General features: G+C 45.8%; 1 long non-coding RNA gene across 2 annotated transcripts in view; it reads left to right on the top strand.

The window, feature by feature from the left end:
* The window catches only part of LOC308182609, a 40,719-nt gene that overhangs the window by 4,873 nt on the left and 19,652 nt on the right, over window positions 1-16,194 (top strand). Inside the window, exon 3 of one of the 2 annotated variants that reach the window (XR_013941934.1) lies at window positions 9,542-11,492. The exons of the other annotated variant lie outside the window; for it this stretch is intronic. This is a non-coding gene — a long non-coding RNA (uncharacterized lncRNA). Of the gene's footprint in view, window positions 1-9,541; window positions 11,493-16,194 lie in introns of those variants that run through there. 2 annotated transcript variants of the gene reach the window in all.

Raw genomic sequence — 16,194 nt, 5'->3', positions numbered from 1 at the left:
TGATGAGATCTCTGAAACCAGTTTTTCTGTAGAAAATACCCACATTTATGTTGGACACTAATACATGTGAAGAAGGCGATATTATTTAAACGCCTGCTAAAGTCTATTTAGAAGACATCTGAAGCAAGGACACCTCTGTGTATAAATAACAAGTACTATTAGTCTGGGACCAATTATTCACTGGGAAAGCTTCTGAAGAAACATATCAGCATATTGGAAATCACTAATGGGAGATGTAAAGGTTTTTGCTGTAATGTTTAATGGGACTCTGGATAAATGTTTGCAGTGGTAGGAAAACAAGAAAGAAGTAATCATACAGTTGCCTGAGCTGAAGAAAATGAGAAGTGCTCAGTAACTCTGAAAGAACTTAGAGCTCTTAAGCTTTGTTTTTAGGGAAGTTTGATTTTTTGTTGCTGTTGTTGTTAAAAGAGATGTCTCTGTTAGCCTTAGGAAAAAAAAAATCCTAAATATTGAAGGAACTGATTATGTTGTGGTTCTAAATTAGGCACCTTTCTAGCCCCAGTTTTCCTAGCAATTAATCTGTTTGTTTTGGTTGAGCGTTATTCCGGGATTTGCAAATGGTGTCTAGGAAATGACCAGCCTGCCTAAAAATGTTACTGGAAACAGAGAGGAGTGGCCACCCCAGATTGCAGGGGCTGCGTTGGTAAGACACGTCTTGTCCCAGTCGGTTGACTGGAGGCAGAGACAGAAGGAGGCAAATGGATGGAGAGACTGCTCACAAGCAAGAAAATGGTTCTTAATTTCTCCTTTTAAAGGTGTTGCAAACAAGCTCGGGAATGGTTTGTTCAGACCCCACAGACAGACACGAGACATTTCTCAAATACCCAGTCCCTCCCTCCTTGCTCTGAATGGCAGATTGCTGCGTTGCTTTGGTTTTGGTGCTGCATTTTAGGAGACTTCCTCTAGCTGTAGTTCTAGCAGTTGTGTAATGCTGTTTCCACAAAACATGCAATATAATGAAACATGAAATATTATCTTTTCCCCTAACCTATTTAAATGACTTGATTAACATTGAATTTTACTGAGCATGTCAGGATTGGAGACGCACCGTAAGAGAGAAATATAATTTAATAGGAAGGAATATACCGCTCTGGAGTAGTCCAGCTGTGAGATTAAAAATGTGGTTTAAAACAAATGAACGGATGTGCTGGGGAAGGAACTTATCACACCCGTCTGTCACCCCCCTAGCCCTCCAAAATAGGAAAATAGAAAATTCCTCCCACGACCTGAAATGTTATGGCAATATTCGAATGTCATAGCCAGTGTGCATCTTTTGCAAAGATTAAAAGGAATAACAAAGTTAAAGGTGATGGAAACGGATGATGCAGTGGGACAGTGTGGAAGGGGAGAGTCAGTTGGGATTGAGATGTACGTAACCCTAAAAGATATATTGATCAAATGTATGAATGTGTCGTGGTATCCTCTGGGCTGTGGGATTTCCCAGACTGTTTGCCTTGAAATGAAAGCAATTTAATCTTTAAAAATAATAATGAAAGAGCAAACTGTAAATGAGACCTTCTGGCAGACTGGTGGGGCTGCAGTCCCAGAGGTAGACACACATGCTAAGATGACAAATGAGGTTATTAAAGTAAATAGTGTAAATTGAGTTTTGGCAGTGGGTAGGAATCCTTATTATGATGGAGGGCATTAATATGGAAAAAAAAAAAGGGGGGGTGGAAGAATTTGCTGGTGACAAGCTTATCTGGGGCAGAGAAGCAGTGTAATTTTGTAGCAGTTCCAGCTATCTACTTTATTGCACAGCGAGTCCATTTAATTTAGCAGGGACTTCAGCAGGGCTTGTTTTAGAAATGTATTAAAGATTATAAAGTGTCACCTCACTAAATAGCATCCCGGATGCTACTTAACTTAGTCTGAGATGTTCTTTACTCCTTCAGTTTGTTCTGTGACTTTGTGGCACAGCGTTGCTTTGCATACAGATTTTTTTTTTTCCCAAAGGTTTCTTATTATGGATGTTTCAAACCTGATCTCTTGATGTCATTCTTTGGGTATGGGAAGTAAAAACACTGTTAAAGGCTGTGCTAGTCTGTTCTCATGGAGTGACCACGTAGGGACCTCTGGATCTGTACATTTGGTCTTCTGATGTGCTCTGTTGGGTGCTGGTGACAGACAGTGACATCTTGCTCAGCACAAGAGCTTCTAACAGGTAGCTGTCATGGGTGCTTAAGGTCATCATGACTTTTAAAAGTTACTGGGCTTTTCTTACAGCTATAATGAGAATTATTGAGTAATTTATAATTCTCTATACACAATAGTTTCCTTTTTTTTCTTTCTTTCCTTTTTTTTTCTTTCTTTCCTTTTTTTTTTCTTTCTTTCCTTTTTTTTCTTTCTTTCCTTTTTTTTTTTCTTTCTTTCTTTCCTCCTCCTGGTAAATTGATACTGGAATAAAGCATTATTCTGGTAAGATCAGATGTAGCTCACAGGCTAGGGCATTGCCTGGGGAATCTTGAGCCCTGAGTAGTAGTATTTCCCTCTGCTACCAGCCTTTTTGTGGCCTTGGGGACATCTGTGTCCCAGTTTCCCCACCTGTATAATGGAACTAGTAGTACTTACTTAATTTATGTAAAGGCACCTTACAAAATGTTACTAATTATGTGGAAGTTCATATGTTCCTATTAATACACTGGTTCTATATTTCCAGTTTTCTGAAGTTCAGTTTCTGTGCTCATCCTAATGCGAGAATAAATTATTTGTGAAATACAATTTGGACTTGTGCAATACAAATTTCAGTGTCGTGCTATCTATCTCAAAGCCCGTATGCTTACAGACAGGTTTTTCTACGTACTCCTAAAACATCCAGCATAGATAAGAGCCCGTTAGGGGCTGGGTTAGCTATGAACATGCTTGTAAGTGATGAGGTATCCACCCTGACAGTAAGCAAAGGCACAGAGCTTTGGTGGCTCAGCCAAGGGCAACCAGCAGGTAGTGAGAGAGGCATGCAAGAAAGGACAGAGCTGTGCTGTGACTGCTGGTTAGCAAACACACGGCTGGGGGGCTGTTGTGCCCTAACACTGAGCCAAGTGTGAGTGCTGCTGGTGACCGACCGGCAAGCAGATTCCCTTACGGTTAGCGTTGTAAGGCAAGGCCAGAACTGAAGGAATAAATCCCACAGTGTTAATCTGGATAGTAATGAGGATGGAAGCTAATAGCGTTAACTAATAATACAGGATGGGATTAATAGAGATGGCTGTTGTGCATTGAAATATACTTCTCCTGCTTGGCTTGCAAGGAAGATGTTCCTTTAAAGCCATATTTATCTCTCACCTCTCCAAAAGCAGCTGCTTTTATTATATTTTACAACATGCCTTCTAAAAAAAAAAAAACAGAAATTTACTTCCTCTGCCCAGGAAAAGCAGATTTCTTTTGAACCCACCATCGCATGATAATACTGATTTGCATGGACTGTTAGAAGGAATAAGCACCAAAGCTGCTTGATGCTGAGAATGGCACTGCTGATGTGGGAAGGAGGGAAGTTGAAGGCTTAAGGACAGTTCAAGGCATTTGCATTAACAAGCACTAGTGGTTTTGGATTTGGTAATCCCCCAAAATGCATTTCACACTAACATCTCTTATGATTGCAGCGGGATGAAGTAATACTTCTAGAGGTTTTTGTTGCATACAATTTGAAGAAATTCTGTACGAGAGGTGGGGGATGAGCACGGAAATCGGATGTGAAGGAGCTCAAGTAGCACTTAAATCGTGAGAGTCCAGGTAGTCAGGAGTGAGCTGTACCAGGTCACTCTGTATGGTCTCTAAAATCAGTATTCACTTAAACACTGGAAGGACTGGCAGCACGGACAGACCGGTGGGATCAGATAGGGGTGGGACTGCTACACAGTGTCAGCCCATATGCTGCTGACGGTTGATGCAAAGCACAGCAAGCTGCAAAATTATTTTGCTCCTTGTGCAAGCATAAAGCCCTTGGAACAATAAATGCTTGCAGCAGGTGCAGAGCTCTAGCTTTCCTCCCATTTCCCCCATTGCAAGCCCAGCACGGATGCTTGCAGGGCAGCAGGAGGATGCTAAGAGCCTGCTTGGGATTCTCCCTTTTGCAGCTTCAGGAGAGAGCTGCCCGCTGGCCTCGTGTTGGGCTGCGCGGGCTCCAGTGCCGGTGCAGTGCCGAGGGGCTTGGAGGGCAGGACGTAACGCTTCTCAGCTTCTGGCATCAGCAGTTCTGTCTGTCCTGGTTGGTTTCCTTGGTTACTCCTTGCAACCCTTCACCTCTGTGTGCCTGGCCAGTGTGCACATGCAAGCATAAGCTTGCTCCGTGTGTGCACACAGATGTGGAGCAGCCTCGGGGAGGCAGCCGTCGCGTCTGCCTCCTCCCCAAACACACTTCTTTCCATAAACCCTCCAGTATCAGGCACCAGCAGCCTGTTTCAACAAAACTCCAGTGAAACACCAGTCGTAGCCTCTGAAGTTTGACAGATCATTTTACGTAGCTCTTCCTTTTTAATTACTGCAGAGGGAATGTCTGCTCTGCTTTGCTGGGGGTGGCTACATACAACCTGACCTGAAATCAGAGGGCAGTAAATGCTCCTGGAAAATGGGGAAAATGCTGACTTGGGGAGGCTCGGCTGGCCTCCTGTCCCACTCGTGGCAAAAATCCCCACAGAGAGTGTGGGAGGTCCTCATGCTGGGAAAAGATGTTATTGCATGATTACATGAGATTTGCGTGGCTTTGTAGCAAAAGTGTGATGGGCGGGTGTTTTCGGTGATCAGAGCTTTGTCTGTCAGGATAAGTGGGAAACTAGCTGAAATTGAAGATCAGCCCCCAGCTGTGAGCATCTGAAGCTGTCTCCACACTCTGCGGGTTCATGAGGAATTCAAAGTCTGTCTTCACGCCATTATTATTAGCTAGAGACAACTCAGTGCTGGGAAAATGTTTCTAGAATATTGATAAAATAGCTATATTTTCTTTTGCCAAGAAATGTTCAAAACCTTTTATGCTGGAGGAAAACAGTCATCGGAAGAAAAAAGAAATGTTTGACTCTTCTGTAAGTGGACCTTGAGCCACCTCCCCCCGTGCAGGAGCCCACAGTTGTGCTCAGTCAGTAGTAGACCAAAAAAGTGGTTCCAGCGACACGAATCCCCAAACAGCAAATGTCGCTTGAATAACAGATTGATTTGCTTATGAGTGCTTTTCCCTAAGTACTATACATCAATAACTAATTATTTGCAGGAATAATTTTGCAGATTTCCCATCCTAAATAAATTAAAGAAAATTGCAAGGTGCTCCAACCCATTTGTGAACAGAAAGAGGTAAAACTAATTATTCTCTTAGCTCAGATACTAATAGGCACATTACTTTTTTTTTTTCCTCCCTGCTTGTACTTGATGGAATAGCTGTTCTTAACCCATGGCCTTGCTTATGGTGGGGGTGGGGAATCATTTAACTAAATTGGTCCAGAAGTTGAACTAGTTCATTAACTGTAAGTTTCTAGTGTAGTTTCAAACTTAATCACTGTTTATAAACCAATTGCATCTGTAATAAGGATTTGTACATGATGAATGACAGTAACTTCTAAACAAGCCGTTCTGTAAGTAGAAGAGCAGTGAAGCCTGGTTTCTTGTGGTTTTCTGCCTCAAGGCATTTTCTCCAAAGCCTAATGAAACTTGCCGCCTGTAAAAGCCTTTCATGCCACAGGGATGCTACTAGGGATTCTTTCCTTATGCCCAGCTGCTATTTTCACGAAACTGATCAGAACTTAATTATCTTCAGGGCTTCTGTCCTGCAAAATCATGCCCTCCAACTAACTTTTAGATCTGGCTTTCTCACTAAATATATCTTTTTATTTTTTTTTTCCCTCAGCGGTGCATGGTGGAATACATTGAAACTTAAAACTTGCTAGCTGCTAAGGAGTTACTTTCTGGGAAGTGTGTTTCGCCTTTAGAGGACAGGACAACACCTGTCTTGGATATTTATGTGTTTGTATTTGGTGGCAAGACAAATACAAGTTTTCTCAGAGGGGCATAACAAGTCATATATTCGGATCAGTTTCTGTCTCTGCAGCTAAGCTGCTGCTTATCTTATCTTGATAAAATCCCCTCCATAATGTCTCTTTCCAGCTCGATGAATTGCTTCCTAATACGTTCAATATTTGCTGTTGTTGCTGCAATATCCTGGTATTGAAAACAGACCTGGTGAAACAACCTTCTGCGTGAAACAACATGGATGTTGTGCCTATGCGAGGGGGAAGTTTGGTGGCTTTGCATATCAAAAAACATCCTCTGCTTCTTCTGGAGGTTCCCTCTGATCAGCCGTGGTGCTGGCGGGGAGCTGTATCCAGCCGCGAGCTGCCGCTGCCTGCCCAGCCGTGCACGAAATGCTCCCTTCTCCCTGCTCGCGCCCCTTTGCTCTCCCATTCATCGTTTCACCAGCACAGCAGTGTCTGTTCAGCTCTTTCATTTTTCAAATGTCAGCCTGTAACTCCATCCAGGTTTGCTCCTGCGATGCTGATAACACAATTCCTATGGCTTAGGCTCTCGTCAAGCACTTTCTCTCCAGGGTATTCTGTTTTGCTTGTTGTCAGCAGCTTTCTCTGGAGAAGCTAAATCCATCCTTCCCTCTCCGTTTTCTCCTGTCCTTCTGTTAAATAATCTGTCTGCACAGCTCAGCCAAAAATGGCTCTTGTAGAAAACCGGGCTGAAATCCCAAGTGTTGCCCGGTCACTAACCTGGAGCAGCAAATCCAGGGCAGTTGTTTTTACCAGCTCGGCTCTGCTGTGGCTCCAGTTCACCTCAGAGGACTGAGGCAGATTGTTGACACTTCATCACAGGGGGAGCTAAAATTGCTCCCCACTCACCTGATCCTGCTGCTTGGTGATCTTGGGTCTGTGTTGGCTGCCTCCAAGTCACCTGGCTGAGCTGTTCCTCCAGCTTTCCTTCAAGCTTCTTTAAATGGGGACATCTGGGTGAAAATTAGTCCAAGTTAACCAGCAGCATAAGTTTAAAGTGGATTCCCTAAACTACACTGGCCAGTAGCATGTCTGCTCTTCTTCAGATTTAAAATGGCCTTAATTTGGTCATTCACTTCAAAGCTAAATTCAGTGAAGCCTGCTTTTGATTCCGGGTAAATGTGCCCACACAGGGTTTAGTCCAGTTTACCAATGCAAATCTTACTCAGGTTAGCTGCCCTGGTCCTCCACGTGCCAACAAATCCCCGGGGCAGGATATTCCAGGAATATGCAAACTTGGTCAGTGCATCACTGCTGGCGGTGGGGCGTTTACGCTGCCTTTGCACCAAGGCTGGTTCCCTGACCTTGCAGTTTGTGACAAGCTTGTGGCTGTGGCAGGACCAAAAGGAGTCCTGTTGAAGACCACCCTCCATCCCTTTGAGACCAAGCAGTGACCCTCATCTTTCCTCTCCTGTGCTGGTATCTTTGCCAAGTCCTCCCAGGGGCTGGATAAACACCGATGTCCTTGTCTAGAAAAGCTGGAGGAGGAAAGGAAATAAACCTCATTTGTGTAAGTATAGGGAAAATATGAGAACACTGCTAGTGTTAGTGTTGCTTTTGTATTAATAAGTCTCTAATAAGTCCCCAGTTTTTTTTTCTCCAGTCTAAAAATATTCCTCCAACTTGGCAGCCTCTTGTAGCTGTGATAATGAATGTGTAGCAGCATGTGCATGCCATAGCTCCTGCCCTTTCCTCCTCGGACTGGCTGCAGCTCTGCTCTTCTCTTAGGAGAGACCAGAGGGCACACAGCTGAGCTGTAGGAAAGCTAGTTCTGAGTCCCACCTCCCGAAAGGCCACAGCCTGGAAAACATCTCGATTTCAGTGGGACCAAGTGTGTTATGGAAATGCCACGTCCCTGAGCCGGAGAGAGCAGTAGAAAACAAAACAAGAATGGCACAAAATTTAAAAACAAAAAGCTAATTTTAAAATGATCAAACTAATATATACTTGTAGATCTATATTTACATTTTCTTTACCCCCAAAAGTCTGTGGAAGTCCCTGCTGAAAGGCAGTTATGGAGCTTGGAGCACGGAAGGCACTCTGCACACATTAGGGTTTATGAATTTGCCACGCGATGGTTCTTCGGGGTCCTAGCTGCGAGAGGGCCTTGTTACTGGTGCTGTGTAAATGTGCCCTTGTGTTGTGAAAACTTCTAGTCTAGCCTGATAATAAATGCCAAAATTGTAGCACAGGCTTAGCCATGGACCTGCTTCCCGGCAGGTGACACTGGGGAAGGTCACCTTTCTGCTGACGGCAATGCCTGTGCTTAAACAGTGGTTTTTTTGGGGTGGCTCTGAAAGGTATGAGCCCAGATTGGGGATAGGAGGTTTGGGAAAGCGGCATGCTCTAACGGAGCTCTTTGCTGCAAACTTGAGCTGGTGGAAAGAAGAATTGTGTCTGAATTTCGGTGTTAGTGCCATTCTTTCCGTCACTGTACCCATTTTGTGTTCTCCGCGGTGCTTGTTTCAGTGCCGTTTGTACCCATGCGGCGGGCTGATTGTGTCAGAGTCGTTCTTCTCTATTAGCGCCCGTGGAGGAATCTTAATTATGGATTGTATATGTGATGAGGAAATAGCCCAATGTGCTGCAGGAAAGGAATCCACTTGTTTTCTGTGACAAGGGAGGAAGAAGGAGACGTGGCAGGCGTGCTGCGGGATGCAGTGCCAAGGATCTGCGAAGGGCCCTACAGCGGTGTCCAGCCCGTCTCAGTTCCAGAGGTTTTGTTTTCAGAACTGCCAGCCTCCCGCAGTTATCCTCATCTCTCTCCCTCTCCATTTCAGAGACTCTCTAAAGAAGTATAGATATTTTATTTTATTGTACATAGGCTGTCTGCTGGATGGTCAGATAGCTGGTTTTCCTGTCGGCACCAGATAGCCTAAGCTGGTTACTCTTCAGCTCTCAGCAGTCCCCAAGTAGGAAAGTGGGGTGAAAATGTGATTCCCTTAATCGGCCTCGTCCCAGAAGCAAGCCACAGCTCATCTGCTCTGTGGATTAATGGCGGTGTAGAATTAGCTTGGAAGATGGGCAGCATTTGATCTTAGCTTAGCTGGACCATCCCAATCAGAAATTACAAATCACTTCCGAAAATTTTATTTCTCTATTCTTTCCTTTGTGTCAGATGAAAAAAAAAAAAGTTGTCCAGATAACTTTCATGTTGTCATCATTCAGGCTTTTCTTTTTGGCACTCAGTTTAGTCTTAGACTTCCCTCCGCCTCTATGAGTAGTGAGAAATAGATGTGAAGAGCACGATTTGTAGGAAACTGCTGTCGAGCTGCAGACACTCTTGGCCCATGAGTTTAGCGAGCACATGAAGGCTTCCTCGATGGGTAGCGAAGGGATATCTCATTGATTGTGTCCAACAGGATGATCCTGCAGACAGCCCGGGGAGAGCATGGCTTGGAGGGAGAAATTAAACATTTAGCTTGTATCATTTATTATTTAAATTGGATTCTGTATCACTTGGTGGGAAAATACCTGCTGTGAAGAGCCCTGCTATTTCTGCTTGGTTTTCTCCCTTTTCCTCTTTCTTTTCTTCCCCCACTCAGCTGCTCTTCTTCTGCAGCAACTCTCAGTCCTCTGCAACAAGCCTCCGTGTTGAGCTACGGAGAGAGTGGTGTTATTCCGGGTGGTGTCCACGTGTATTGAAAGGGGAATGGAAGCTGTGATCAAAGCTCGACTGTTCTTTGTCTGCAGACTTTGGGCACAAGTTTCTACAGCTGACCTGCTGATTTCCCATCGCAGTTGAACACGCAGATCTCAGCAAGCCCCAGCGATACACTGACAGCTGAATTTGGCCAAGCATACGCACCTCCTGTTGACATACATTGCAAGTTTAATCTGTGTCCTCCCATCCTATGCGGCTGGAAGATTTATTGCTGCTAGAGGAGCCTCAGAAGAAGTGTCCTTTTCATGCAGTTTTACCTTGAAGTTTCAGTAGTGGTTTGATAATTCACTGCACGTGCAATGCACAGTGCACTTATTTCTTCCTAACTCAGTTTCGGAAGGCTGTTCATGACTTGCAATGAGGCAGTGAGGCTCAGCAGAAAAAAGAAGAGCTACGGCAGTGCTCAGATGTGGCCAGAACAGCTGGGGCAAAGGAAAGTGAAAAGGCTGCAGAAAGGTAGAGTCAGCCATTGCCTTGCGCAGTCTCTTTCCTGTTCCTTTTCACGAGGACAGTGAGCTGGTTTGCGCCGCTTGTATCCTGGGAAATGCTCATAATGGATTTCCTTTTGCAGAAAACACCACAGACTTTGTCTCTGAAAGAACAGAGCAGAAAATGTAATTGAACCAGCAAATCATCAATAGCTTGGCCTACTGGGTAGAGCAGAAGACTTGAGAGGCAGGACTCGACTCCTGAGCTGTTTTCCAGCATGGTTGCTGACTGGGTGGTGGCCGGGGGCCAAATGACTCTGGTTTGATGTTTGCTTGCTTGCTCACCCAAGCCTTGGTGCTCAGTAATTTGACTTCTTGCCACTTATTTTAGGCCATACATGAAAGGTATGCACAGTGGCAGGCAGGTGGTTTCCAGGCACCTCGCAGAAGTTCATTTGCAAAAGGGAAGAGTGTTACCTCGTCTGTTGATTATGGTTCAGAGAAAAAGCCTTAATGATTGTTTAAATGGAAAATGTTTTGTGTACACAGGAGACGATTCACAGCTGTCACGTGAAGCCTGCTGCTGAACAGCGAACAGGCTGCTGCATAGTCCTTGTCATTTCCAAGTGCTTGGCAGGTCTGTGCCATTATCTCTGTCTTACAGCTGGCAAAACTGGAGTGCAGGCAGGTAAAGGGATTGGCAGAAGTAACTCGGCAGCTGTTCTTACAATGCTTTTTCTTTCTTTCTTTCCTTTCTTTTTTTTAATAAAACTTCTGTCACTTCAATAGAAAATGCCAGAAGAAACAAGCCTGCCTACTACAAAAAAGGGCAACATTTCAATTTGGAGTGGAACATTTGGCAGTTTGGATGGAGGCTCTTCTGTCCCATATCTCTGATTTCTTGCTTTCAGTTTTCCCTTTCCCTGTTCTTTAGAAGAAAACAGGACTTTTATGCTGTCAGTTTTCTACAGAAAAGCCTAAGTTGGGAAATGTTCTACAGGATTTTAATGGATAGAGAATAAAAGAACCTCTTCAAAATTAATTGCTTTGACATTTCTCTTCCTCAAGTGCTGATGCAATTGTGGAGTATCAAAGCCTATGTTCAGGATGCTTTAGTGCACACGCCCTAGGAGCGTACCAAAGCAGACCCTCAAAGTAAGAAAGGCTGGGCATGCATCCATCGCAGGTCATTACAGCTCTCCATCCTACTCTTCCGCCTGCTAAAGCGAACAAGAATTAAGTCTGCTTTGTATTTCTGAGTAGCAATTAGAGGCTCAGCTTCTCAAAATTGATTAGCTGCTGAAGATCCTGCCTTAGTTGTTGATGCCTGGGCTAAGTTAACATTCAGCCCCCTGAAACAGGCTTTGCTGAGTGCTGAGGAACTTGTGAAGGGTCTGTAGATTTGACCCGTTTCACATAAGCATGCAGAAATGAAATATGAGACTACTCTGAAGCCAGGAATATAAAGTCACTCATGGCATATCCATGGAGACACCAATATCTTGTGGAGTCCTGTTGTCACGGCTGGCTTGCCGTTTGACCCCTGGCAAATTCAGCAGGCTTGGCCCTCTCTTTTTCCCTTCCGTGAAGTGGGGATGATGCCAGCTTCCCAAGAAGGCCTGGTTAATTACAAATTGAAGTGTTTTGAAATCCATCTTTGCCGATGCTTTAGTGAATGGCGTGTTTGACAGGCACACTTCATGTCCTTTTCAGGAGTGGGACATTCACATGTGAAGGAACTATGTGTGGTTATTAAGTCTTGCTCCAGTCTGCCTCAGTCTAGTGGGAGTCTGAGAAGAATTAGAGTTGCATTAGATGATGCAGGGTTTGATATTGGTTCTTCCAGACTGGCACTTAATGAAGCTTGGAAAGTTGAGAAAGGTGCTCTAATCAGGCAAGCTCACTATTCTCACTGGAAATTGTAATTAAAGGGGGAAATTCGTCAGGAACATCCAAATGGGAGCCAAATCTTTTTTGGTAAAAGGCAGAAAACCTTTGGACTCTCAGCTGTCCAAGAGCTGCTTCCAAAACTCTGCCTGTTCACTTGAAACTCGCCCTCAAAGAGACTGCTTATTGTGTTATTGATTAATAACAATAATTGATAAATGATAAATGATAATTGCTTAGCTTTGGCAGGCATTTGTCTGACTCCCAGCTAGGGTAGGCTTTGGGAGGAAGGCTAACTGAAAGCATTGTTAGCAGCAGGGTGACGGTGGGAAGAGCGGGTGCTGCGGATGCCGAGGACCCCCTGTCGCTCACCGTCTTGGTGTAGGCTCAGTAGTGCTGCAGAGCTGCCTTACCAGGGAGCAGCCTCAAGAAGAATTGCAAGGTGAGGTGCCCCGCCGTCGTATGATGTATGCTACCAGAACAGATCAAGCAGATGTTGAGTACAAGAGTGCTAATCTAATACACATTAACGAAACTGGGGACTATCGGTTTATTCAGCTCAGGATGGCAAGCAATAAATCGTTCCTCGATGGAGCCGATGAGTTTCTTCTGAAACCTCCAACATCTATACCACGATATGCAGCTCTGTGGCTCCCGTAGTCTGAACATGATGTAGGAGGGGAAGCGGGCTGATCGGGAGCATTCAGCTCCCCATGGTGATGGCACACATGCTGTTCAGGCTGCCTTACCCCAGGTTGCTGTCCTCTGATCCCTGCTCACGGCTCTGGCACAGTGGGCATGACGTGGTGACGGGACCTGACTGCTCCTGCGTACCAGACCTAAGGTGGTGCTGCTCCCATCGGTGTGCGGTCTGAAAGGGAGAAGGAGGGAGAAGGAGGCCTGTGGGATGTGTAGGAGGCAGTGCTGGACCCCCTTGTTTATCAATGATGAATGTTGTGAGCATGGTTTGCTGTTTGTAGGTAACCAGCCTGTGGTAAGGCACGTCCTGATGGGGAGAGTCACGATACCCTCCTGTGGCTCCCAGGGGTGAGCATGGATCATATCCAGAGGGCTCTGCCTGCCCCGGGGATCCCGCAGGGCTCCTGAGGCCAATGCAGCCACGGAGACTCGGCCGAGTTCTCGGCTCTGTGCAAGGCAACCATCCAGCTCACCCAGAGGTGTGTGCTGGGCTTAAAGCACTGCGCTGGCTCTCTTGGCACTAACACCTCACCTGCACTTTGCCTTTCTCTAGCTGTGTGTGTAAATGTGTGCAGCTCAGGTCTGCCCTTTGTGAAATGGGCAGGCCTTCATCCCAAGCTCTGGATCTGAGCGTAGCTGTGATACACCCAGGAAACCACAAGATCTGCAGGGAAAAACCAGAATGTGATCCTAATTCCTTGTTTTTTTTTTTCTCTTCCCTTTCACGATGGCTTTAAATCAGCATCTGACCGAGCTTCTTTCCCAGTGGTGTTCTTTGTGGGCAGATGCAAATCAACGGAGCTTCCTTCCAGTTTGGCCAGTTCAGGGTTTAAGCTTCCCTCTGTCTGGTCTGAAGTTCCAAACAGGCATGTCTGCTGCCTTCTTTTCCTTACCACTACTCCATTATTCATCCTGCAGGAGATGAGATGAAAGAAAGCCGGAACAAGGCCACTTAGGCTGCTCTATTTGAGGGTGGGAGCTGAGCCATGCTCTGTGGAAAAATGCTAATGTGTGTGCAGGAGCAGAGAGCAGAGGTTGCATCTATAATAAAAACCCGCAAAAAGCACAGTCCTAAGGTTACAAAATGATGTCCTAAAAAGCTAGGAATTGCCAGAAAAGAGGTTTCTGGTGAATCTCAATTTGCACCGTTGTGTGTAGGCACTATGATGGTCTGTAACGACGCAGATCTATTACCCAGCTCCAAAGCTCCCACCCTGTGTGCAGGAGGGATGGTGCTCGCTTGCTCAGCCCCTGCTCAGTAATTTGTCTTCCATGGCGTCCTGTCTGCCCCTGTGTTACTTACTCAAATCCTGCTCTGGAAAACAGACTGGTGAATTTAAAGCCTTCTTTATGTGATTGTATGGCAACAATAGCTCTTGTATCAATACGCTTCACAAGCAATAAATAACCCCTTTGGCTCTTAAGAAGGCACAGTTCCTGTTTGGGAATGTGGTGTGCCTGTGCCTCAAAACCTGAGGTGAAAATCAGTTACCTTGTGTATGACAAGGATCTGAGATGACCAAGCACCCGGCCAGAGCCCTTCAGGGGCTCAGGACGTGGCTCCTGCAGCCTCGGGTCACCATTCAGAGCCCTTGGCCGTTCTGCAGACTGCTGAATCTCCTGTCTGGTGTCCAGAAAACGCATCTGAGCAAACGCCTGCTCGGTGCATTGCTGGGCTGAGGGGTGCCCAGTTCTTGTGGAAGCTGGCTCGGAGCTGGGGGCAGCCCCAAAGGGGACGCCTGCCTCCCCTGCGGGCGGCAGAGCTCAGAGCTCAGTGGGGATCCCGGCCACCGTGCCCATCCTGCAGCTTAAACCAGTCCCAGAGGTGGAAGGGAAAGGCTGGGGGGTCTGGGGGGTTGTTAAAGGGTTTGGGTTTTGCCTTTGATGTTGTGTTGCTGATTGAGGAAAAGCATTTTCCATTTTAAAAAGCGCTCCTTCTTGAACAGTGTTTTCTTTTCCAAAATAGTCTTTTGCGTAGGGGAAATATGAGAAAGTTTAGACCAGCTTCTTTCTCTTGCTGTATTACAGACACCAGTGACTGCTCTGTAGCACGTTAAAGTACCTCCTGTACCCAGCTGCACACCTCAGCACGTGTGCTTTATGTCCTGTTGTCAACAAACCTCCCCTTTTTCTGTCTGGGGACACATGGATGCCCGACACGCTGTCATGTTCATGTCTGTGGGGGGCATTCACATCTTTTCTTGTGCACCCATCCCTCACCCGCGTCCCACCCTCTGCAGAAGACAAGACGGATCCTGCTCCAGTTCCCCTCCTTTCGGGGCTAGGTGAAGGCAGAAAGGCATGCAGAGGTTGGAGTGGGTCCAGAGGAAAGAAACCAAAGGTGCAAACCAAAGAAAAAAGTCCTTTAAGTGAGGTGACTGGTAAGATGCCCATCGGGAAAGAAAATAAAGGAGGCCTGAAGAAAACTCAAGGATCTTGATGAAATAAATGAAACCTTTGAAAAGCAAGCATGTGTTAGAAGGGAGAGGGGCAAGGCAGATGTCTTCCCATCCTCGTGAGCAAGCCTGGGTCTGTGGATGCATTTCTGCTGGCTGCCTGCCTGCCTGTCTGAGAACCTGGCCCTGTCTGGCGCCTTTTTTTTAATTCTTTTTTTTTTTTTTCCCAAATCTTGTGTTTGAATTTACAACTCAAAACGCGGCAGAGGGAGGTTCTCCTGGAATATTGCTGCTGATGAGATTGTTCGCCCACAAGGGTGAGTGCTGATTTGGCGGAGGGAGAGACTTGATTTTTACTTGCGTGCCTTTTGTGAACGTGTTGTATTGCCCTGGTTATTGCTCTTAGTTCCTCTGAATTTCTGTGTGCTGGCTGGCTTTTAGATATGTTTGACGCTTCTGGGTCAGGAAGAGTTTCTCCCTAGATAGATCCTCAGTTCAGTGCCCAGTGGAGCTCACTGGGACTTTCTGCGTAGTCTGGGAATGGAGGGGACATGGCTGCTGTGTGGTGCTGAGGTGCAGAGCATAGACAGAAGCCACCAAACCCGTCACAGCCACCTCCTCGGTTCGATGACACAGCTCACCCACGCTTCCTACCTGGGAACGTGCCGGGTGACTTGTTCTCTTCGAGGCTTCCCAGGTCTCCGGTCTTCAAATGTTCGCACAGGTTGAATAATGCATCAAGTTCCAGCACTTGCTGGAGTCAAATGTTCTTCTCTAGCCCCTTAGATCTTTAAAAAATGAATACCTTTTTGCTTGAAAACCTTCCCCTTGCCCTCTGTGCCACCTGTTTCCCTTTCTAAGCTGTCACACTTCCTGCAATCCCTGCATCTTTCTAAATACACAATTGCCACTAGGGTTAACAGCCCTTTCGTACAAGGATCTCATTCTTTCCCGTTGCCTTTGATAGTTAGGGTGACCTTTTTGATAGAAGGGTGACTTTTCTTTGTCCAGAAAGGCAGCAAGCCTCAGCGATTACATTCTGTCAAGCTGTAACGGGATGCTGTGCATCTGGGGAGATTCGCCTTTCTCTTCCCATCGCCCCCCATTAATCAGACTGGATTTTT

This window comes from Anser brachyrhynchus, assembly GCF_964034855.1.
Source record: "Anser brachyrhynchus genome assembly, chromosome: 25".
Classification (NCBI taxonomy): Eukaryota; Metazoa; Chordata; class Aves; order Anseriformes; family Anatidae; genus Anser; species Anser brachyrhynchus.
This window is presented reverse-complemented; position numbering and strand designations above follow the sequence as displayed.